Genomic DNA, 24,419 nt, shown 5'->3' with positions numbered 1-24,419 from the left:
TTTCTTAGCTTCAAGCACCAGATGCATGGTAGACAGCATGTAGCTCTCTAACACACAAAGATAAAGAACAAAGCAGGCATCGGTCTGCATCAGCCCCCCAGTCTTTGGTGGGCTGTATTTAACTGGGGAAACAGATGCAGTCCCAGGGTCTCATCTGGTCTTAATAATAGTGAGGAGCTCTATCTCTGATTTCAGTGGTGTGACGCCTTTATGTGCCCAGTATATATGTATTGGTGGAGTCTGGAGTGTCACAAACAAATTGCATTCCAGCCGGTCACCAAATGATCAGGTTTCCAGTGTCTTCTGTTGAGTGAACTCTCCTTGACACATGCCTGTTTATTGATTTGATGCACTAGCCCCTTATTTTTCTGTTGAAGATCACAGCTCCAAGCCGAGAAATGTTTTTTTAGCGGCTTTAACAGTAAATAAGCATCCCAGTAGCTCTGCTGCCTGTTTTATCATATAAACCTCCAGCAGTGAACTGTAACTGCTCAAGTGACCAGCCCCAAAGTGCCATTACTTCACTTGTGCAATCACTTTCTATTCTTCTGTTAATTTCTTCTGGAAAGAAAGTGCTAGTGAACAAGCCTTGAGTAAACCATGCATGGTGAATTCTTGGCCAGCTCATGAACAAAATCCTTACTTGAAAAACACTAACTTTGGCAACTGGTTAATTTCACGGTAAAGAATTATTTACCAAGACTTGAGTTTTGTTAAATGTAAACTATAACCAACTAGTTGAAGAACATGTATTTAGCTGTGGAAATATTACTAGTACTTGTTTTTAAATGATGCAAATATTCTTTGCAGCAAAAGAGAATGTGTTAAATCATCCAGTGAGTATATAATATTTGGCCCAACTAACCTAGACTTTGAGTGGGTGGTTGAATTCAAACAGCAAAAGAAATTCTACAAAGATTCTCTAAGCTCACCGTGTTTAAAACAGCATACTTAAAGGGATAGTATCCAAGGCATGTGTAATACAAAGTGCAGCATTGAAGTATCTGCACAGAGTGATCAATAATACAAATACAAATACTATTCAACTTGACCGTAATGACTGCATGTTTAATATAGGAATATGCGAGATGGCAATGCATATTAGGTAAGGTGAATTTACCTGATGCATTGTGGAAAGGGATTGTGAATGGCAAGCTGTGGCTGGTAAGGCTGATGCATCGTGGAAAGGGATTGTGAATGGCAAGCTGTGGCTGGTAAGGCTGATGCATCATGGAAAGGGATTGTGAAGGGCAAGGGATTGTGAACAGGATGGCTTTGTAGGGGTGACGTCAGACCAAAAAGCAGACTTCCAACAATTAGGAATGGTGGTGAATCTGTGATGCTACGGCATCCAGAGATTTATTGCAAATAATAAACAAAAAGGTTTAAACAAAATACACTAAACATGACACGGTACTTGAGGCCAAAATAAAAAAGTAAACAAAATGGACAACACTAAACAAGACAGTGGATGAACAGACAAACAAGTACCGTACTGGCACTTCCAGCATGCTGTAGCAATTAGAACATAAGAGCATAAGAACATAAGAAAGTTTACAAACGAGAGGAGGCCATTCGGCCCATCTTGCTCGTTTGGTTGTTAGTAGCTTATTGATCCCAAAATCTCATCAAGCAGCTTCTTGAAGGATCCCAGGGTGTCAGCTTCAACAACATTACTGGGGAGTTGATTCCAGACCCTCACAATTCTCTGTGTAAAAAAGTGTCTCCTATTTTCTGTTCTGAATGCCCCTTTTTCTAAACTCCATTTGTGACCCCTGGTCCTTGTTTCTTTTTTCAGGCTGAAAAAGTCCCTTGGGTCGACACTGTCAATACCTTTTAGAATTTTGAATGCTTGAATTAGGTCGCCACGTAGTCTTCTTTGTTCAAGACTGAACAGATTCAATTCTTTTAGCCTGTCTGCATATGACATGCCTTTTAAGCCCGGAATAATTCTGGTCGCTCTTCTTTGCACTCTTTCTAGAGCAGCAATATCTTTTTTATAGCGAGGTGACCAGAATATTCAAGATGAGGTCTTACTAGTGCATTGTACAGTTTTAACATTACTTCCCTTGATTTAAATTCAACACTTTTCATAATGTATCCAAGCATCTTGTTAGCCTTTTTTATAGTTTCCCCACATTGTCTAGATGAAGACATTTCTGAGTCAACAAAAACTCCTAGGTCTTTTTCATAGATTCCGTCTCCAATTTCAGTATCTCCCATATGATATTTATAATGTACATTTTTATTTCCTGCGTGCAGTACCTTACACTTTTCTCTATTAAATGTCATTTGCCATGTGTCTGCCCAGTTCTGAATCTTGTCTAGATCATTTTGAATGACCTTTGCTGCTGCAACAGTGTTTGCCACTCCTCCTACTTTTGTGTCGTCTGCAAATTTAACAAGTTTGCTTACTATACCAGAATCTAAATCATTAATGTAGATTAGGAATAGCAGAGGACCTAATACTGATCCCTGTGGTACACCGCTGGTTACCACACTCCATTCTGAGGTTTTTTCTCTAATCAGTACTTTCTGTTTTCTACATGTTAACCACTCCCTAATCCATGTACATGTGTTTCCTTGAATCCCAACTGCGTTCAGTTTGAGAATTAATCTTTTGTGCGGGACTTTGTCAAAAGCTTTCTGGAAATCTAAATAAACCATGTCATATGCTTTGCAATTATCCATTATCGATGTTGCATCCTCAAAAAAATCAAGCAAGTTAGTTAGGCACGATCTCCCTTTCCTAAAACCATGTTGACTGTCTCCCAGTACCCTGTTACCATATAGGTAATTTTCCATTTTGGATCTTATTATAGTTTCCATAAGTTTGCATATAATAGAAGTCAGGCTTACTGGTCTGTAGTTACCTGGTTCAGTTTTGTTTCCCTTTTTGTGGATCGGTATTACGTTTGCAATTTTCCAGTCTGTCGGTACCACCCCTGTGTCAAGAGACTGCTGCATGATCTTGGTTAGCGGTTTGTAAATTACTTCTTTCATTTCTTTGAGTACTACTGGGAGGATCTCATCCGGCCCAGGGGATTTGTTTATTTTAAGAGCTCCTAGTCCCTTTAACACTTCTGCCTCAGTTATGCTAAAGTTATTTAAAACTGGATAGGAACTGGATGACATGTGGGGCATGTTGTCAGTATCTTCCTTTGTAAAAACTTGTGAAAAGTAATCATTTAACATATTTGCTATTTTTTTTTTCTTCCTCTACGATTTTGCCATTTGTATCTCTTAAACATTTAATCTCCTCTTTGAATGTTCTCTTGCTGTTGTAATATTGGAAAAACATTTTGGAATTGGTTTTAGCTCCCTTAGCAATGTTCATTTCTATTTCTCTCTTGGCCTTTCTAACTTCCTTTTTGACTTGCGTTTGCAGTTCTGTGTACTCTTTCTGCGTACTTTCTTTTTGGTCCTTTTTTAATGCTCTGTAAAGTGCCTTTTTTCGCTGAATATTTTTTTTAATTGATCTATTAAACCATTTTGGCAATTTAGTTTTACATTTAGATTTGTCTACTTTAGGGATATAATTGTTTTGCGCCTCTAGTACTACATTTTTGAAGAACAACCATCCTTCTTCTGTGGGTGTTTTCTCTATTTTACTCCAATCTACTTCTGTTAGTCTCTGTTTCATACCTTCATAGTTTGCTTTTCTAAAATTGTAAACCTTAGCTTTAGTCTTTACTTTTGGGGATTTAAAAAACACTTCAAATGAGACCATGTTGTGGTCTGAGTTTGCCAGTGGTTCTCTGACCTCTGTTTTAGTTATTCTATCTTCGTTATTTGAAAAGACTAAATCAAGGCATGCCTCCCCTCTAGTGGGTGCCTTCACAAATTGTGTTAGGAAGCAGTCATTTGTCATTTCCACCATTTCTATTTCATCCTTCGCGCTACCCACCGGGTTTTCCCATTTTATTTGGGGGAAGTTGAAATCCCCCATTAGTATGGCTTCTCCTTTGCTACACACATTTCTAATGTCATTGTATAACAGATTATTGTGCTCACCGTCTGAATCTGGCGGTCTATAGCATGCTCCTATTATTATGCCTTTTGAATTTTTGTCTGTTATTCTGACCCATATTGATTCGGTTTTATTTTCTTTGTCCAGGTTTAACACCTGGGCTTCAAGACTGTTTCTTATGTATAGCGCTACCCCTCCTCCTCTTCTGTCCTGCCTGTCTTTCCTATACAGTGTATACCCACAAATATTATATTCGTCCCCATCACTCTCAGATAAACAAGTTTCTGTAACACCTATCACATCATAGTTACCTGTTAGTGCAGTAGCTTCAAGTTCTAGAATTTTGTTTCTGATACTTCTAGCATTTAGATAAATACATTTAATGGTTGTCTTACCTGAGTTGTTGTTCTTGTTTTGATGCGGTCTCCCTTCTGTTTTTTTGTTGATTTCTCCCCCCTTCCTTTCTAGTTTAAATGCTTCCGAACCTGCTCGAGGATCTTTTCTCCGAGTAGACTAGTTCCCTTGTTATTTAAATGCAGTCCATCCCGTCTATACAGATAGTCCTCGTTGTAGAATGTGGTCCAATGATCAAGATAGGTGAAGCCTTCCCGTGTGCACCACATCTTCAGCCATGCGTTTTGATTAATTATTTCCAGCTGTCCATATGGTCCTTTGCAAGGTGCGGGTAGTATACCAGAAAATACCACAGTTTTGGTTTTCTCTTTTAATTTCCTTCCTAGCTCTCTGAATTTGTTTTGCAGGGATTTTGGTCTGTCTCTTCCGATGTTGTTTGTACCGATGTGGACGACTACTACCGGGTCGTCTCCTGTTCGTTCCAGGAGCCTGTCCACGTTCTCAGTGATGTGCTTGACCGAGGCTCCCGGAAGGCAGCACACTGTTGTAGTAAGGGGGTCCAAACTGCGAACTGAACTTGCTGTGTTTCTCAATATGGAGTCCCCAACAATCATGACCTCCCTTCTTTTTGCTGTCTGGTCACCACTGTCAATAGGGTCCTGGATGTTGTTCCTTTCTTGTTGTTGGTTCTGCTCATCAAAATTCTGAAGTGACTCAAATCTGTTGGTTGTTTTGATTTCTGGTGGTTGTGTTTGACGAAGTTTCTTTTTTTCCCTGCTTCTGCCTACCTGAACCCAGCTGTTCTGACCTTCTATCTCCCTGGTGGCTTTCAGTCTGTTAGGGGTGATGCAGACTTCCATGAATTGTGGGTGTGCCAGTTCCTCAAGATCCTGTTGCTGTCTCACTTCTTCCAGCTCCATTTCTAGCATACTTACTAGTTTATGCAAATCCTGGATCGCGCGGCACTTTACGCACACTTGGTTTAGCTCTGCTGGGTTTTCTCGGATTTCCCACATCAAGCAGGTGTCACAGATTACTGGCTTGAAGACCATGTTGAGGATTTTTTTTTTGAAGTTTAGTTTCTTCTGCAGCTGTCAACCTGCTTTCAAACTGCTTCGAAACTGCTCTGTACTTGGGGGTTTCTAAAAAAACCCAAAACTCGCAGCTTTTATGCAGCTGTACTAAGACTCAATTGCTAATCAATCATTCAATTGGAGTCTCGGTACAACTGCACGTGAATTAATAAAGATGTAATTCCCCGTGCTCACATATTATTTTACCTGCACGTGAAGTGCTGTGCAATCCTCGTGCTTAAATACCAATATACATTTTAAACACTTGTGCTCGTAACCCATATTTATATCCTGTGTATTTTATACATAAACACCAACATTAAACACTAATAAACATAAAGGGGCGGGACACTCCGCCACAGGGCGGTGGCCCCATTTATAAATTCAAAACATTTATTTTATATGGTTACTTTGTCTACTATTTGTAGATCTAGAATACCGATGGCTATGGCTAAATCTTTTAAAATAGTCTATCAGATAGTGTTATCACAAATAGAACTAATCTAATGATTACTCAATGTTAAGTAGGTTCAAACTGGATTACCTCCCAACTTCAAGGGTCGGTGATAGCTAGCCAATAATAGACTAACAGATATAGTCTATAAACATATCTTGTAGAAACATGTTTACAACTTGAAAAGTAATATTAAGTGGATCTAGAACGTTGACTGTATATAATTAATTTTAGATCGTAGAACATGGATTTGTCACTGAAAAGCAGTGACTTTTTTTCTGGGTGATAAAAATAAAACAGTTGCAGTTTTATATGTTCTGAACAGCAAACTGGTCCTGAACAACCGTCCGTAAACCTAAAAGATAGGATTTGTCTATCGGACACAGGCTTTGAAATGTGCATGTCCGAAATTTACACGTTTAAAGTTTTTTTCAGTACAATCAAATTTCAAAAAATAAGTCATGTTAGTTTGTGTCAGGCTGCCACTTTAGTTCTTAAGTGTATTTTTCCGACGGTATAAACTCTAAACTTCACACAAATCGTCGTCTATGGGAAACGACCTGGTCTAGCAGCTGAGGTGCCTGGCTGAACCAGTTTACGACTCCACGGGAGGACTGGGTCAAACTGGAGTCCTTTGTAGTTTTCCACCTCTGTACATCAAAACAACAGACATGGCGTCTCTGTAGCACAGTGATCCTGTGTGTCTGTAACGTGGTGTCTCGCTTGGGACACACAGCACATTGCACCACAGAGTCTGAACCATGGTGACATCGTGTCACTGTAGCACACAGACATCCTGTACCACTGTACTGTGTGGTGACATCGCTTGAGTCTCTGTAGCACAGTGATCCTGTGTACAGTAACGTGTTGTCTCTCGGAGTCTCTGTAGCACAGTGATCCTGTGTGTCTGTACAATGGTGACTCAGTAAGTCTCTGTAGCACAGTGAGACATGGTACCACTGTGTGTCTGTAGACATTGGTGTCTCGTGTGAGTCTCTGGAGCACAGTGATCCTGTGTCATCTGTACACGTGGACATGGCACCACAGTCTCTGCAGCACAATGACATCGTGTTACTCTGTACCGTGTGGCACTGACGAGACTGCTGAGCACTCCAGTACCGATGCCTTCAACAGTGTGTTTGAGTTTGCTGTTATACTTTAATTGGTAACATTTAAAAGGGACAAACCCTTTCTAATACAAATAAAATAAAGGCATTAGTCAAAGCCTTGACTTTGGAATTTATGATAGAATTTTTGTATGGCTATAGTGTACATACAGTGTACATGCAGTGTACATGCAGTGTACATTGTTGTGTCTTCCCCTTTATACAGAGATGCTTAATTGTATGAAAAAGCACTACATAAACCCCACATTGTGATTCTTTTATTTTAGGATCCCTCTGGGTTTCGTGATAATGATATCAGCTTCTCATCTTTTTCCTTTGCTAATGTACATTTTGTCTGATATATGCGGCTAACATTATTATACATAATATATCACTGCAAATGGAAGTTTGAGGAGAGAATGTATAATGTTAAGTAAACCTCACTATAGCATTAAAAACTGGAGCAGTCAGAAACATTCCTGTTTATAATGCCTTGACCTATTGTATGATGTAAACACTGGAGTGTGTGTTCAGTTCAAAGATCTTTATATTAAAATAATTATAGCAAAACAAATGTTACAGCAAACATTGACTGTGAAGCCATATACAGTAAGGTGCTGTATTACTAATGGCCTTGCAGTTACAGGGAATCTTTTCAATTTAAAACATGACAGCTGGTACCACACTATGTTAAATAATACCCATTTGCTTGTCTGTCCTTCCAGGAAGTCTACTTTACTTCCTTGTTCATGTCTCCCTAGCAGTTTCTATTGGGTCGAAGCATATTATTGGCTGTAAGTATGCCAGTCAATAGGGGAAGCAGCTGATTCCTGTGAAGGGAAGGGGACAATTTCCCTTTCCAAGTAAAATTACCCAAGTGTAAGACAATCTAAAAGTATGGCTTGCAAAATTAATTTAGTGCATTTTCTTTTTTTTTTATCGTAGCCTAATTAACAATTACCACAAAACAGATCATGGTGCCTGTGACAGAAATATAATGAACCATTTTTACAATTATTACCTCCGTCTCCAATCCCGTTCTCCACTCACCGGGTGGGTGAAAAGATGGAGCTTTTATGCAGCTGTACCGAGACTCGATTGCTAATTAATCATTCAATTGGAGTCGCGGTACAACTGCACATAAATTAATAAAGTGCAGTTCCCTGTGCTTACATATTACGTTTTATTTGCATGTGAAGTGTTGTGCAATCCTCGTGCCTAAATACAAATATACATTTTAAACACTCGTGTTACACGGACCTGTTTATATCCCGTGCCCCAATGACTATACACCAACATTAACACACAACACAAAATACACACAGGGGTGGGTACTTTGCCACAGGGCACTAAGCAGCAAAAGTAGAGTACTTTGGACGGGTTGGCCTGACAGTTCTTTCCCAGGGTCGGGAAGTCGGTCAGTCTGGAAGAAGGCGAGACTCTGTTGCAAGAACATATTGACCTGGAAGGGAAATGACGTAGCAGCTGCAGATTGTACCAAGGGGTCATGCGTGATGGCACAAAAGGGGCCAGAGAATCGCAATTTACTCCTTCGCTTGGTTTGTGAACTTTAACCTGAAGGACTGTGAGAGACACAGTAACCACTGCTGAAATAAACCTGTGTTTAAAGAATATTCTTGAGTGTTTTGTTTGTTTGTGTCTGTTAGTAATTGTCTTTGTGAACCACCAGACAGCTAACACGTATCCGGAGCTGTTGCCTTGGGCCAGCACAAAGCCGGATCAGCACTTCACCACAGTCACTATAAATAATTGTTATCACCCACCACCAGCACTACTGCACGCACCGTGACTGGTGACCATGGCAAGTATTATTTTGGGGCAGATAACGTGTGTTCATTATTTGGGCTGCAATCCCTGTTTCTGTTCTCCGTGCTTTAGACATTGCTTTGTATAGCTGGAGCTTATTATTTGGTCGCCAGACCTGGATTTACAAAATAAATGTCCTTTTTCCAAACTGGATTACAATTGCCTGAGTATTCCTTCACTGCATCTCTGCACCGTTCACAATCAGCAGCCACTTTGCTACAGTGCCCCTTTAACACGTTATGATATTATACAGTACCTTAAATATACTGCACACCCTTTACATAGATAATCATTTTACATTGTACTAGGCTGCAAGTAAAACACATAGCCTACCTGCTACTTTTGCTTTCTGTTGATATGAGTCAGGCTTTCTTTTCTTTGCAATTCAATACTTAAAATAAGTAGCTTTCAAGTTAAGAGGAATGCAAGCAGTGACTAGAGAACAATGGGTAATCAGGAAATATGAAAATTTCAGCATTACAAGAGCCAATCAAATCGCATGAAAGTCACCTTAAGACCATGATACATTATGCAATTCTGTTGCAATCTGATCATGTGCAATCCAATTGCGTGATTGCATGTAATCGATCGCATGCAGTTGCGGCTGATTGCTCTGGGTGCAATAGGATGCAATCGGATGCGATGCACTATATATAGACGGTGTTTGGAAGTGCGAACGAGAATATTTGTATACTCCTGTGACGAAAAGACAATGAGTTCTGGTGTTAAATCTCCCTCCCGACCTGTGAGGGCGCTAAAAACGGGAGGAGAAGTATCTGGAAGGGCTGGCTTGACAGTTCGTTTCCAGGACCAGGAAGTCGGTCAGCCTGGAAGGAAGTGAGACTCTGTTGTAGGACCGTATTGACCTGAAAAGTAAACAAGAGACAGTTGCATCCGTTTACCTAGATGTCATGCGGGAGTACATATAGGGGCCAGGGTAATGCTGATCTTTTCCTTCGGTTGGGTAAAAGCTCAGCAGAGAGAAGGACCGAGAGAGGAGCTCTCGTGCATAAAGTGAAAAGTAGCTTTCGAGTTAAGGGGCGTTAAGGGGAATGAAAGCAATGAATAGAGAACAATGGGTAATGGTGAAATATGCAAATTTCAGCATTACAAGAGCCAATCAAATCTTGTGAAAGTCGCCTGATAAAAGCTTCTACATTCACAGCATTTTAAAAACGTGATTATGTAATCCATTCCATACCCTCACCTCCTTAACTCTGTCCTAACTCCTATCTCCATTTAATATCCAACAGATCCTGCTTTCTGTGCTGCGCTTAAAGTATTGGTTATGCTTAACTTTGTCAACTCCTTTAAATATTTTAAAGACTATGTCCTCTTTAATTCTTTTTTGTTATAGGCTTAATAAATTCTTTCAGCCTATTGTTACAACTCATTCCAGTGTATGAAAAATAGAACACAGTACACAGAAGCTGAGGGAAGTTCATTGCTGCACCCACACTGTAGTCAATGTTTTTACAGCATACACACTATATTTCGGCATGCAAGCTCACAGACAACTGCTGTTAGCTCCTGTCGTGCCTTCAGACAACAGTTAGGTCTGTCTGCACTGGCACATGAAAAATTTAAATACCACGCCAGATAAGAAAAGCCATGCATCTTCATTTCTTTACACCAAGGCTTTCAAAAATCATAATACATGATTTTTTATACTAATAATAGCATACAGTGACAAGATAAAATATAAAATATGTATAAAAATGATACCTATTGGGTTCTCACCTCCCTCCATTCCAGCCAGAATGAAGTTGGAATGTAGGAAACTGGGGCTGATTGGTTGGCTGATTAGCAAATCAATGAATCAGTTATTTGTTTAATTGTTTCACATGCTGACAAAGAGACTTCAGAAAGCCCAGACCAGGAAGACAGGAAAAGGACTGGCAGAGAAAGTGTTGACATCAGTAACAGTTTGATGCAAGGGTAATACAAAAATATAATTGTGCAAAGCTACACTGAAATGCATATCTCTTTTGTGATCGTGCCCTCCTGTTGTACCAACTCATTCAAACACACCAGCATTCTCACAAAGCTTTGGCTTGCTCTCTGTTTTCTGTTGAAGCCCTTTTACTTTTCTCCCCATTCACTAGTTTCTAGAGTGAAAACAAAACAAAAAAATGTTTTACTGTACGAATGAAGTTTGAATTAATATTGATGAATAATGAATTACTAATAATAATTAACCCAAGCAGTTACATTGGTATAGTGATGAATTAAAATATAAGTTCTGTGTGGAGAGTGGACAGGCCGATACATATCTCTTCAATTTATTTTTTATCTATCTCATTCATCTGTGATAAAACTTGACCTTATTTATCCAGGGATATATATCTAGTTTACATTGTACTATGGCACAAGTCAGGACTACACAGTGCACAGTGGCACAGGTCAGGACTACACAATGCACAGTGACACAGGTCAGGACTACACAGCACAGTGGCACAGGTCAGGACTACACAGCGCACAGTGGCACAGGTCAGGACTACACAGCGCACAGTGGCACAGGTCAGGACTACACAGCGCACAGTGGCACAGGTCAGGACTACACAGTGGCACAGGTCAGGACTGCACAGCACACAGCACATAGTGGCACAGGTCAGGACTACACAGTGCACAGTGGCACAGGTCAGGACTACACAGCACACAGTGGCACAGGTCAGGACTACACAGTGGCACAGGTCAGGACTACACAGCACACAGGTCAGGACTACACAGTGGCACAGGTCAGGACTACACAGCAGCACAGTGGCACAGGTCAGGACTACACAGTGGCACAGGTCAGGACTACACAGCGCACAGTGGCACAGGTCAGGACTACACAGTGGCACAGGTCAGGACTACACAGAGCACAGTGGCACAGGTCAGGACTACACAGTGGCACAGGTCAGGACTACACAGAGCACAGTGGCACAGGTCAGGACTACACAGCGACTACACAGTGCACAGCACAGGTCAGGACTACACAGACAGGTCAGGACTACACAGTGGCACAGGTCAGGACTACACAGAGCACAGTGGCACAGGTCAGGACTACACAGTGGCACAGGTCAGGACTACACAGTGGCACAGGTCAGGACTACACAGTGCACAGTGGCACAGGTCAGGACTACACAGCGCACAGTGGCACAGGTCAGGACTACACAGTGGCACAGGTCAGGACACAGGGTCAGGACTACACAGGACTACACAGTGGCACAGGTCAGGACTACACAGAGCACAGTGGCACAGGTCAGGACTACACAGTGGCACAGGTGGCACAGGTCAGGACAGGTACACAGTGGCACAGGTCAGGACTACACAGAGCACAGTGGCACAGGTCAGGACTACACAGGTCAGGACTACACAGCACAGGTCAGGACTACACAGCACAGTCAGGACACAGGTGGCAGGTCAGGACTACACAGTGTGGCACAGGTCAGGACACACAGTGGCACAGGTCAGGACTACACAGCGCACAGTGGCACAGGTCAGGACTACACAGTGGCACAGGTCAGGACTGGCACAGGTCAGGACTACACAGTGCACAGTGGCACAGGTCAGGACTACACAGCGCACAGTGGCACAGGTCAGGACTACTACACAGTCAGGACTACACAGCGCACAGTCAGGACACAGGTCAGGACTACACAGTGGCACAGGTCAGGACTACACAGTGGCACAGGTCAGGACTACACAGTGCACAGGTCAGGACTCAGGACTACACAGAGCACAGTGGCACAGGTCAGGACTACACAGTGGCACAGGTCAGGACTACACAGAGCACAGTGGCACAGGTCAGGACTACACAGCGCACAGTGGCACAGGTCAGGACTACACAGTGGCACAGGTCAGGACTACACAGTGGCACACAGGACTACACAGAGCACAGTGGCACAGGTCAGGACTACACAGCGCACAGTGGCACAGGTCAGGACTACACAGCGCACACAGGTGGCACAGGTCAGGACTACACAGTGGCACAGGTCAGGACTACACAGCGCACAGTGGCACAGGTCAGGACTACACAGGACTGGCACAGGTCAGGACTACACAGCACAGTGGCACAGGTCAGGACTACACAGAGCACAGTGGCACAGGTCAGGACTACACAGCGCACAGTGGCACAGGTCAGGACTACACAGTGCACAGTGGCACAGGTCAGGACTACACAGTGGCACAGGTCAGGACTACACAGAGCACAGTGGCACAGGTCAGAACTACACAGTGGCAAAGGTCAGGACTACACAGCAGCACAGTGTGCACAGGTCAGGACTACAGGCACAGGCACAGGTCAGGACTACACAGAGCACAGTGGCACAGGTCAGCACAGTGGCACAGGTCAGGACTACACAGCACACAGTGGCACAGGTCAGGACTACACAGTGGCACAGGTCAGGACTACACAGAGCACAGTGGCACAGGTCAGGACTACACAGTGCACAGTGGCACAGGTCAGGACTACACAGTGGCACAGGTCAGGACTACACAGAGCACAGTGGCACAGGTCAGGACTACACAGTGGCACAGGTCAGGACTACACAGTGCACAGTGGCACAGGTCAGGACTACACAGTGTGGCACAGGTCAGGACTACACAGGCACAGGTCAGGACTACACAGTGACAGGTACACAGTGTGGCACAGGTCAGGACTACACAGCGCACAGTAGCACAGTTCAGGACTACACAGTGGCACAGGTCAGGACTACACAGTGGCACAGGTCAGAACTACACAGAGCACAGTGACACAGGTCAGGACTACACAGTCCACAGTGACACAGGTCAGGAATACACCGTGCATAGTGGTACAGGCCAGGACTGCACAGCACACAGGACGTTTCTCAGAAACAAATTGATTTCCTTCACTTTCCACAAGTTATCAACGTGAATCTTTTTGATTGCAGTTTGGTAAAGAGATATGTCCTAATTCCAGTGATAGTTCTTGAAAGGGGATTACAGTCTGAGTGTACTGGAACCCAGCCCTCTCTGAGATTGTACATTGGCTCTATCAGTGCTGGCCAACTCGAGGGAGGAAGGCACAGCGCTGCCAAAGATTGTCAAGAGGGCCTACATGACCTTCACAGCCTTGCAGTAAGGTGTGTATGATACTTTTCTGTTTTGTAAATCAATCTCTTTAGTGAGAGTAATGCAGGGTAATCATGTGCAGTACCTATTAACGCCAGAGTGACTCTGTCTCTATAATTGGTGCTAGGCCCAAAAAGGCCTGTCTTCAAGTGAGCGAGTGCTTTGAAATGCAAGCTTCATTTTGTTTAAGCAGCTTGAAAGGGAAAGGTGGCCCTCAGGTTGGCATTGAGCCCACCCCAGTTGCCTGCAGCTAACAAAAGTGTCCTATAAAAGGAAAGGGCCCCTGTCAGCAGGCTAGCTTCTTTCACTGGCATTAGTTCACAGAATTGTAAGGTTCAGTTCATCTTTATCTGGTGTGTTCACTTGGGCCCAGTTCTCTAATACAAAGCTACTAGCTGCTTTCTGTCTTTGAGTCGAAACGTGTCAAATATATCACACATTTAGTCTCTTTTGCCATGGTGCTGTAGCTACTTAAAATAGACAAATATTGTAACTGAAGGTTGTAACCGAGAAGTCTTTAGATTTAATTAACAAATGGGAAGCTGTACCAAAGCTGTCGTGGCTCCAGATTACGGACAGTACAGCCTCACGGCGATAGCCTCAGAACCCACATGACGCCTAAGGGCATGCCATCTGCAACACCCTAGAGCCCAGAGAGGGTCTCGCTCGGTTTGCAACATCAAGGTGGTAAAAACATGCAAATGTCTGACTAGCTGTTCATGCAGCAGCATTTCATAACACCATGAAAGAGAGCCCACGAAGTTGCCTGGCCCCTGGTAGAATGGGCCGTAATGTCCCCCGGTTAGGGGGAGTCCGTCTGTTCATCACATCTGCCACCCAGTGCGCGAGACGTTGCTTCGATAGGGCCTGACCTCTAGAGCGGGACCCATAGCAGACAAATAGCTGGTTAGACTGTCTCCAGGATGCTGTCCTATCCAGGTAACAGCCCAGAGCCCGAACTGGTCAGAGCATGTGCTGTCTACGGTCCTCCTCTTACTCATGCGGGGGAGATCTGAAAGTTTGCAAAACCACTGGTTGGTTAATATGGAATGAAGATACCACCTTTGACAAAAAGGTTGGTGTGGCAGAGCAAAGCTCTGCCCTTTTTAAATTGGCAGGGATGGGGTTAATTTCCCATACCTGCCTGGGTATTATGTTCAGGTGGCTGGGGTTGATTAGTTAATTAAATGATTAACTTAATTAACGATCAATCAGCGCCCAGCCACCTGACATAAAAGGAGGCCTCTACTTCTCATTTGGGAGGAGGGAGCTGAGGAAGCAGGTTGGTGGTTTTTGGTTTGTTTGTATTTTTGAAATTTTGAATCCAGTGAAGGCATCACCCAGCCTGGAAACCTTATTTTTGTAAGTTTGCTTTTTGTATTGCTTTATTTGTGTTTGAATCCTTTTGTTTTGCCCTTATGCACTTTTATTTTGTGTTATTTATAATAAAATCGTTATTTTTTTGAACTGCAGTCTGTCTCTGGGCCTCCCTATCCACTCGCCAGCCTGCCACAGTTGGATTTGTTCTTAATGTTACCAGCGAGTCATTTCCAGTGAAAGCCATACATGTGTCATCAATGGACAGCACATGAAGCTCACTTACTCGTCTGGCAGACGTAATGACTATGGGCTCAAATGGGGGACCTGTAAGGACCTACAGTACCAGTTCTAGATCCCCCTTAGGGACCATACTTTTCATGGGAGGACGAAGCCTCCTAGCCACTTTAAGAAATTGCACTGCTAGGAAGTGTGCCCCAGGGAACACAGAGTCAATTTTGTCGTGGCACTGGTATACCTTCAAAGTGGATGCTGATTTTCTTGCATCAAACAGATGTTTTAAGAAGGTTAATATCGTCTCTATAGGGCAGGTCACAGGATCGTGACCTTCGGCAATGCACCAGTCTTGAAGAACTTTCCATTTGTATGAGTACTGGGCTCTAGTGCTCTGCGCCCTAGAAAACTGTACTGTTTATACATACCTACTACTGCATCTGGCAAACCTCGTCTGAATAGATGGCTCAGTTCAATGGCCAGACCCAGAGTTGGAGCTGGGCTGGGTTAGGGTGCCATAATAACCCCTCTGCTTGGCTCAGGAGGTCCTTGTGCAGGGGGAGCTGCCATGGTTAACCTGACAACATGTCGGAGAGGAGAGCAAACCAGGGGCATCTCGGCCATCTGGGTGCAATCAGCAGAACCTGTGCTCTCTACACCCTGATCCTCTCTAGTGTCAGGGGTATTAATGGTAGCAGAAGAAACGCATACTAGAGCCCCTGTGGCCAGGGGTGAGCTAGCGCGTCTACTCCCAGAGGGCCCCCGTCTCTGTCCATGGAGAACCATAGAGGGCAATGAGTGGACTCAGCTGTGTCAAAGAGGTCAACTCGTGCAGGTCGAAACCTCTCCCAAATCTGTTTCACCGCTTGAGGATGCGGTCTCCATTCCGAGCTGTCTGGAGCTCTTCTGGACAGGAGGTCTGCTGCCTTTTTGTCCACACCAGGTCTGATGCCTTTTTGTCCAGGACAGAAGGCGTCTGTAGTGATCACTTCTCTTCTGTGAGGGGATCCGAGGGGAGATCCAAGGCGCAAATTGCCGGGACGAAACCACAACTCCAGTGTCTTCCGGCATTGTCTGGACACTCGCACCAGCCGGTACCGATCTTGGACCGGGTGCATCTTGAGCGTAATTACCCAGGCTTGAAGCGGGTGTATTCTCAGCAGCCCTAGTGGAAGGATTCTCGAGGCGGCTGCCATCAGCCCCAACAATATATATATTTTGACCTGTAGGAGAGCATCCTCTAAATAGGACCGAATCCCGTCTTCCGACAGTGAGGCAAGCATGCTGACAGAGTTCTGTTTGATCCCCAGGAACACTGTGGACTGAGACGGTACGAAGTTGCTCTTCTGTTGATGTATAGAGAGCCTTAGCTTCTCCACCAGGAAGTAACTGGAGTAAAAGCCGCTGAGGGCATTGCTTGGGTTTACCAAGCGCACAGCGTTCTTCTGGTGAAGACTGGCGATCTCCTGTTAAAGGAGTATCGCGCTCGCTGGTTCGACGGTGGTGAGGAGCACACCCTTGAAGGGTGGCGGACCTAAGAGGAATTGTAGAGTGTAACCATGTCTCATTGTTAATAGTACCCATGGCACCCTTGCCATGGGTCTTTTCCTTGGTCAGTCCGGTTGTGAGGGGGGTTGGTGGCAGCCGGGGCCTGGGAGGAGGTGAGTCTTTCTTAGGCCCCGGCCTTGGTCTCCATCCAGAGAACTGGTTACCCCTGGCCGGCGCTGCTCCCTTGCCGCCGGCTCTTCCTCTGCCTGTTTGCTTATTCTGTGGTGGAGGGCGGCATTCAGGCCCAGTTTCCCCTGCAGGCTGTGAAGGTCACCTTGGGCTCTGGCGGTAGGCAGGGAGGCAAGAGAACTTCAAAGCGACCTCCGTGGCCTTGTGGGACCTCTCAAGATTCACATCAATGGTCTCCACAAAAGTTTGCCCCGGTGTAATAAGGGCATCCAATAATACCACCTTCTCGGTCTCTACCATCTTGGCCAAGTTATCCACAGGTGACTTCAGGCGGCTACCAGTGCCGCTAGAGACATACCTGATGCCTGACCTAACTCCCCCATTAAGTCAGCCATCGCCCTTGTTACCGCCAATACCCCTGTTTCCCCTGTGTCCGTTTTTGTTGCCCTCTCCTGCAGCCTCTCAGACAGCTGCGTCTGGTACAAGACCAGTATGGCCATATGGCCGCTTGTGGCAAAGTGCCCGCCCCTGTGTGTATTTTGTGTTATGTTGTGTGTTAATGTTGGTGTGTAGTCATTGGTACACGGGATATAAACGGGTCTGTGTAACATGGGTGTTTAAAATGTATATTTATTTAGGCACGAGGACTGCACAGCACTTCACGTGCAAGTAAAATGTAATATGTGATCACGGGGAATTGCACTTTATTAATTCACATGCAGTTGTACCGCGACTCCAATTGAATGATTTATTAGCAATCGAGTCTCGGTACAGCTGCATAAATGCCGCATGTTTTCACCCACTCGGGGTTGTGTGTTCGGTAAGTGGAAAACGGGATAGGAGATGGGATAGGAGATAGTATTAAGTAAAATAGAAGCTCACCGTGTTTTGTTTAGTGTTAGTCCGTTTTGTTTGTCTCTTTGTTTTGGCTGACAGTGCTGTGTCCTGTTTTTGTCCTGTTTTATTTTATAATAATAATAATAAACTGTGCAGCAGTGCATCCATTTATCATTTCCTCTCTCAGTACTGTGTGTTTCTTCTGGTCTGATGTCCCCACTACAGCCGTCTTTGTCACATGTGGTGTCAGAACCGGGACAACAGTGCCTCCAAAACTCAGGCCAGGAGGAGTACTGCAGAGAAATAAATCTATATTAAAGGGCAATGGCAGAAGACACCGTCAGGCTGTAGGAGTGGATCCATGAGAATGTGGGGCTGGAGGCCCAGTCCATGCCCCTAGCCATCCTGGTCCTATGGCTGATGGACAGGGCGTGATGGGATGCCTGGGAGTGAGAGCACACACCCAAAACCCTGAAGGAAGTTGTGGAGTTGGTCCTCTGCTACCTGGAGGCAGTGAAAAAGGGAACTGCAGCTCAGATAGCAGAGTTTCCAGAGAGAATCAGCCACCTCCAACGGCAGGAGCAGAGCAGCAGGAGCTGCCTCTGGCTCCGCCACCTCCAGCAGCAGAGGGTGAATGTCTACTGGGTCCCCGTCCACCAGCAGAGGATGAATGCCTGCTGGTATCACTTCCCCCACCAGCAGAGGATGAATGCCTGCTGGTATCACTTCCCCCTCCAGCAGAGGATGAATGCCTGCTGGTATCACTTCCCCCTCCAGCAGAGGATGAATGCCTGCTGGTATCACTTCCCCCACCATCACAAGGAGAGGAGCTGAAGCTGCCTCTGCCTCCATCACCATCAGGGGGAGAGGAGCAGGAGCTGACTCTCCCTGCACCAGAAGGACCAGGAATAGATGCTGGTGGTCCTCAGCAGCCCTTGCATAGACTGTTGAGGGAAGCACGGGGAAGAACCTCCTGGCCACAGTGGCCAAGAAGAGGGCCAACATCCGCACCACAGTTTGTCCTGATTCCCTGCCTCGCTTCGCCCAAGGATGCCTGTCTCGCTTTGCCCAAAGATGCCTGTCTCTCTTCGCCCAAGGATGCCTGCCTCGCTTCGCCCAAGGATGCCTGCCTGGCATCGCCTGGGGTTGCCTGATGTGCCTGGGGTTGTCTGTTGCTCCGCATCGCCTGGGGTTGCCTGTTGCTCCGCATCGCCTGGGGTTGCCAGCCACGCCACATCGCCTGGGGTTGCCAGCAGCTCCACATCACCTGGAGTTGCAAGCCTCTCTATTTCGCCTAGGGTCGCCGCGCAGTGTGGTCGGTGCAGAGTCAATCGGTGCCGAGGTCAATGTTCTGACTGGTGCCAAGTTCAAGAGTCAGAAGTGGCACCGAAGATGTTTTCCACCGGTGCCAAGCAATCGGCGTCAAGGCTGTTGTCCAAGCCGGTGCCTAGTTAATTCGATGTGGGGGTCGGCGCCGAGGAGGGTGCGGTCGATGCCGTGCTGATGTAGCCGAGTCAATCGCCGTCGGCGTCGATAGTAAGCGCAGCAGTGCTTAGGAAAGCCTGAGGCTTGGGAGGGGCAAGTAGGCCCGAGGTGCAAGTAGTTGAGGCCGAGTAAATGGGCACAGGGGACGGCACCGCAAGCCCGCTGGGTCACCCTACAGTACAAGAACAGCTCAAAACATGGTCGAAAAACTACATGAAAACATTTTGCTCATTTGAATACAATTTAGACATGTGTTTTAAACATTGCTTAGTATTTTGTTATATAATTAATCAATTGATAATCCACACACACAAGGTTTACTTGTACAGTCAAGTCTCATTAGAACTCAGATTACACAATTTGACTTTCTGTACCTAAGATCCATACAGAGAGTAATGGCTGCTTTCCAATCTCAAAAGAGGTGTCGAAACCAGCTCTAGTCAGTAAATTGATGCAAGAATAAAGCAGGAGCACTCTCAATGAACGCTCGGAAGCGTAATATTACCATGTACAAAAATTATTTGAAGGTTTAAAACCGACAAATCAGCCAAAATTCAGACAAAGAAAGCATGAGGCAATCTGTGACCTGTCTCAGTGAAGTGAGAGAGAAAATGTCAATATGCTACTGTGAGGACGTCCCTCTTCAGCAGGAGGTGGGAGGGACTTCCCCCTAACAGCAGGGCCCTAATAGGACAGCTTTTTTATATACGCTCAGTGATTGATGGTCAGAGAGGGCTCTTTCCTATTCGGTAATGGTTGTCATTGCATTGAAAGGGAACAAGCACAGCTCATCTAGGCTAGAGAGAACTCAGAATCAGACGAGTTTCATTCCCTCTATTGCTATTGTACACTTTCAGTTATGTGGTATATATAACATAGTAGTTGCTGAGTTACTGTTAGGTATAAACAGCTTTGCTGTACTGTAATCCAGGGGTCATCAATTATTTTATGGGAAGGTTCGAAATTCTTAGTTCCAGCAAGGTGAAGTTCCAGAGAACATTTTAACTGACCCCTGTCCCCATACACAAAACAAACACATAACTACACAAATACAGGTTTTTGCTTTTTGGTAATCAAAATGACATCTTTTTAACTATTCTGCCTTTTTTTGCTGACTTGTTTCTACATGAGTTCTATCAGTGCCAAAGTTACAAAATGATATAACTACTGTATGTGTCTGTTAGCAAAGCCAAACATTGTGTTTCACAACAAAACATATTGTAGCAAACAAAAATGAAGCACAAGGGAAAAAAATGAATTAGAAAATGACTGTGCTTTCTTAATTATTAATTAATTAATGTACTATAGTAATTACGTAGCGGTTTCTGGATTATTGTTATCTGTGGGGATTACCACGTATTCTCAGTAAGTGTTTCTTCTTTTTATTTTAATGCAGGTTTTGAGGCTTGCTTTTCAGCCGCTCTTTAATACACACATTCCTGCCAGCCTGTGAAGGTCATGTAGGCCCCATTGCCAATGCCGTCTCTGCCAGCACTGTGCCTTCCTCCTTTGAGCTGGTCAGCACTGATAGAGTCAGTGTCCAATCTCAGAGGGGGTTTGATTCCTCTGGAAATCTCTGGAGCTCAAACTGGGTCCCAGTACACTCGGACTGTAATCGCCTTTCAAGAACTGGAATTTAGGACGTGCCTCTTTACCAAACTGCAGTCAAAAAGATTCACATCGATAACTTGTGGAGACATCTTAAAGTAACAAAAATGAATCTGTTTGTGCTGCCTTCTTTATTACTGTGCTGCCATGACCTGTACTAGATCATAAAAAACTTTCTTTCAACAATTTAACAACATGAAACAATTTTAGTTTTCTACCCTACCTGACCATTTCAAAATTGAACAGAAAATAAACTTTATGACTAATTGACTGCAGCTTTTAAAGAGCATTTCCTAAATTCCAGTCCTAGTTCTTGAATGACCTTCACAGGCTGGCAAGTTGTGTATGAAGCTGTCCTGTTCTGTAAATCACTCACAACCACTTCTTCAACAGCACATATCTCATAAACCATTTCAGATATACTGTATACTTCATATTTTTAGTGGAAAGTCCTCAGGCTTGATACAATGGCTTCCTTCATGCAGTGGTCATTTGTCTTCTGGACGTTGGTTGATAAAGACTTAATATGGTGTCTGCTGTACTTATAGAGCCAGCTTTCCTTATCAGTATGTGTCGACTCTTCACAAAAGCTACTGAAAACATGCATGTGCTGGTAATATTATATATAAGTGAGGGTGAGGTTCCAAATAGGGAACAATGGTGCAATGGTGGACTCCTGGACTTCAGCTGATTAATCTCTAGGCTTTATGCTATGAATCTTTGTCGGTTGCTGGACAATCACCCACACAACCCTACACTCACTCACACACAAACAAAGCCTATTGTACACAAATAGACAAATATCAAAATATCGTTATGGAGCGCCCAAGAGAGAAATCTGCTTCTAAAAAAAGGAAAAGTAGAGGCAGCTTTGTTCTGTGTTAATAATATGTGCTGTAGTTTTTGCTTGGCGTCAGGACACACCCAGGTGGTTTATTGACAGTGTGCTGAGGTACATGAACTGTGATACAGTGTCGATTTGATTGAGGGCTCTGGTCTGGCATCTGCTAATTCATGTGACTGTGCGTAGAGATTTGAAAAACTGGACAATTTCCAAACATTGGCAAGTATGCAGATTGCATTGAATTTCACTGTTCTCTTATCTCCTCACGCAGGAGAGCCCCTGAGTAGTCTGGCTGCTCTCCTTTTATACCTGCCAGCTGCCCTCAATTTGCAATAACGAGGCCAACTGCCAAAACAATAAAGCAATAAACAAATAATCATAATTTTTATATACATACACACACAAACAATTTCAGACAATTGTGACCATGATTTAGTATGAAACAAACGTCAAACATACAGTGCCAAGAAAAAGTTTGTGAATCACAATGATAATTATGGAAATGGGTCATGCAGCAAGACAATGATCCTAAACATACAAGCAGATCTACAAAAGAATGGCTGCAGAAGAATAAATTCTGTGTTTTAGAATGGCCTAGTCAAAGTCCAGACCTAAATCCCATCGAAATGTTGTGGCAGGACCTGAAGCGAGCTGACCATGCAAGGAAGCCCTCAAATGTCAGTGAGTTGGAGCAGTTCTATAAGGAGGAATGGGCCAAAATTCCTCAAAACAGATGTGAGAGACTGACCAGCAGTTACAGGAAAAGCTTAGTTGAAGTCATTGCTGATCAAGGGGGTGCCACCAGTTACTGAATCTAAAGGTTTATATACTTTTTCACACATGGATATTGAATGTTGAATCATTTGTGGATAAATAAATGTTGAAAAAGTATGAATATTTTTGTGTTGTTTGTTTAACCAGGTTATCTTTATCTATTTTTAGGAGTTAGATTACGATCTAATAACATTTTAGGTTTGAAACATGTGAAATATGTGAAAATATGTGTTCACAGACTTTTTCTCAGCACTGTAAATAATTCAATTTCGCATAACACATTCATGCTTAAACAGTTTTGGGATAAATAAAAAACATTATTATAATATTATTCTGCGTTACATGTATTAGCAGAAGCGTTAGACATAATACTTATTTAATGCAACGAACAATAACAAAACAGAACTGGAACACTGAACTCTTAAACTCTCATTCTTCAAGGATCTAAAAGTTAAAACTGCAGGCCCTTATGTGAGTTCTGCTGTCATCTTGTCTTTATTTGACACTAGAAACACATAGCAGAAAAAAATAAAATAAACTGATTATGCACCAATGTAATTATAATCCAATTCAAACTATTGTACACTCACCTATCACGGTCCCAACCTTTCTGATCCCTCCAATCTCCAGACTATTATTTTCCCCTCCCCCCTTCCACTCTCCAGCTTCCAGAGCCCGCTCCTTCTCCTCCCTTGCCCCTCAGTGGTGGAATGACCTACTGTGGCAAAGTGGTGAGTGGATACAGGTGACTGCAGTGCAGAGCGGATTAGTCACACAGTCTAATTGCTTTCGGGTTTCATTAATAAATGACACTGTCCAGAGCCCAAAGGCAAACACCAGTAAATAATAAATGTTGGATTGATACAGTGGTGTGTATCACTCATATTTGTTATCCCTGGGTTTGACCCACAGCCAAAAGTCCAGGTTTTACAAACAACACCACCAAAAACAAAACACAAACACAAGTCAGTGAGTGAAATTATGTGCTAGTGGTGATTACAGTACTTCATGAAATGTTGGCGTGAAAAGTGATGTCCATTTTAATGCTGGCTTGCGCTACAGTTCCGGATTAAGTTACTGGTAGTCTACAAAGACAAACAACAGTTACAGCTGACACTTAACAACACAAAACAAACACTCACGGTTTCTAGTACAGCACGGTATTCCTTCTTACAGCACGGTATTCCTTCAAGGTCAAATCCAACCATTTACAAAAAAACAGATTACTACGCCCCTATTTTATACCCTCGCTCATGACCCCTTGGTTAATGAGCGCATCCGCTCCTCCAGTCCGTGAATGCAACTCTATTTCCTGTTCGGGTCATTGAGTTTGGGTACAATAGCTCAGTCCCTTTTCTAGCCGGCCGACTTCCACCTACCCACGGGAATAAAGTGTCATGCCTTTTAGTCCAGGGTACTCTGCTCCCTTTATCTAGAACTCTCTCAGGTCGGGCAGGAGATCTAACACCAAGCATTTTTCGATCTCTGTCACACCTACCCATGGATAACAGAGGTGTGTTCAATAGCAGCGCGCTCTCTGGTGGCACCTGTAACATATGTTAACAGTTATTGGATGGTCTGTTAGAAGAGAGCAGTTTCACAATAGCAGGCAATACATTGCTGTATATTAAACAGTTGCTTCAAGACAGTTTTGCAGTTTTTGTATGTAATAACTACAATTGTATTTTTGTAATAAGGTTACACTTTTATTTTTTTGGTTTAGCATCTTGAGGTGTGAGTCATTTTTCCTTTTCTAATATAATTGTCATTTTAAAAAATACCA

General features: G+C 43.9%; 1 protein-coding gene across 1 annotated transcript in view; it reads left to right on the top strand.

The window, feature by feature from the left end:
* LOC121297616 (serine/threonine-protein phosphatase 2B catalytic subunit alpha isoform-like) overlaps nt 1-24,419 on the top strand; it is a 216,447-nt gene that overhangs the window by 60,644 nt on the left and 131,384 nt on the right. The gene's annotated exons all lie outside the window — the stretch shown is intronic.

This window comes from Polyodon spathula, chromosome 22 (assembly GCF_017654505.1).
Source record: "Polyodon spathula isolate WHYD16114869_AA chromosome 22, ASM1765450v1, whole genome shotgun sequence".
Lineage (NCBI taxonomy): Eukaryota > Metazoa > Chordata > Actinopteri > Acipenseriformes > Polyodontidae > Polyodon > Polyodon spathula.
The sequence above is the reverse complement of the archived record's forward strand: the minus strand, read 5'-3'. Positions and strand labels throughout refer to the sequence as shown.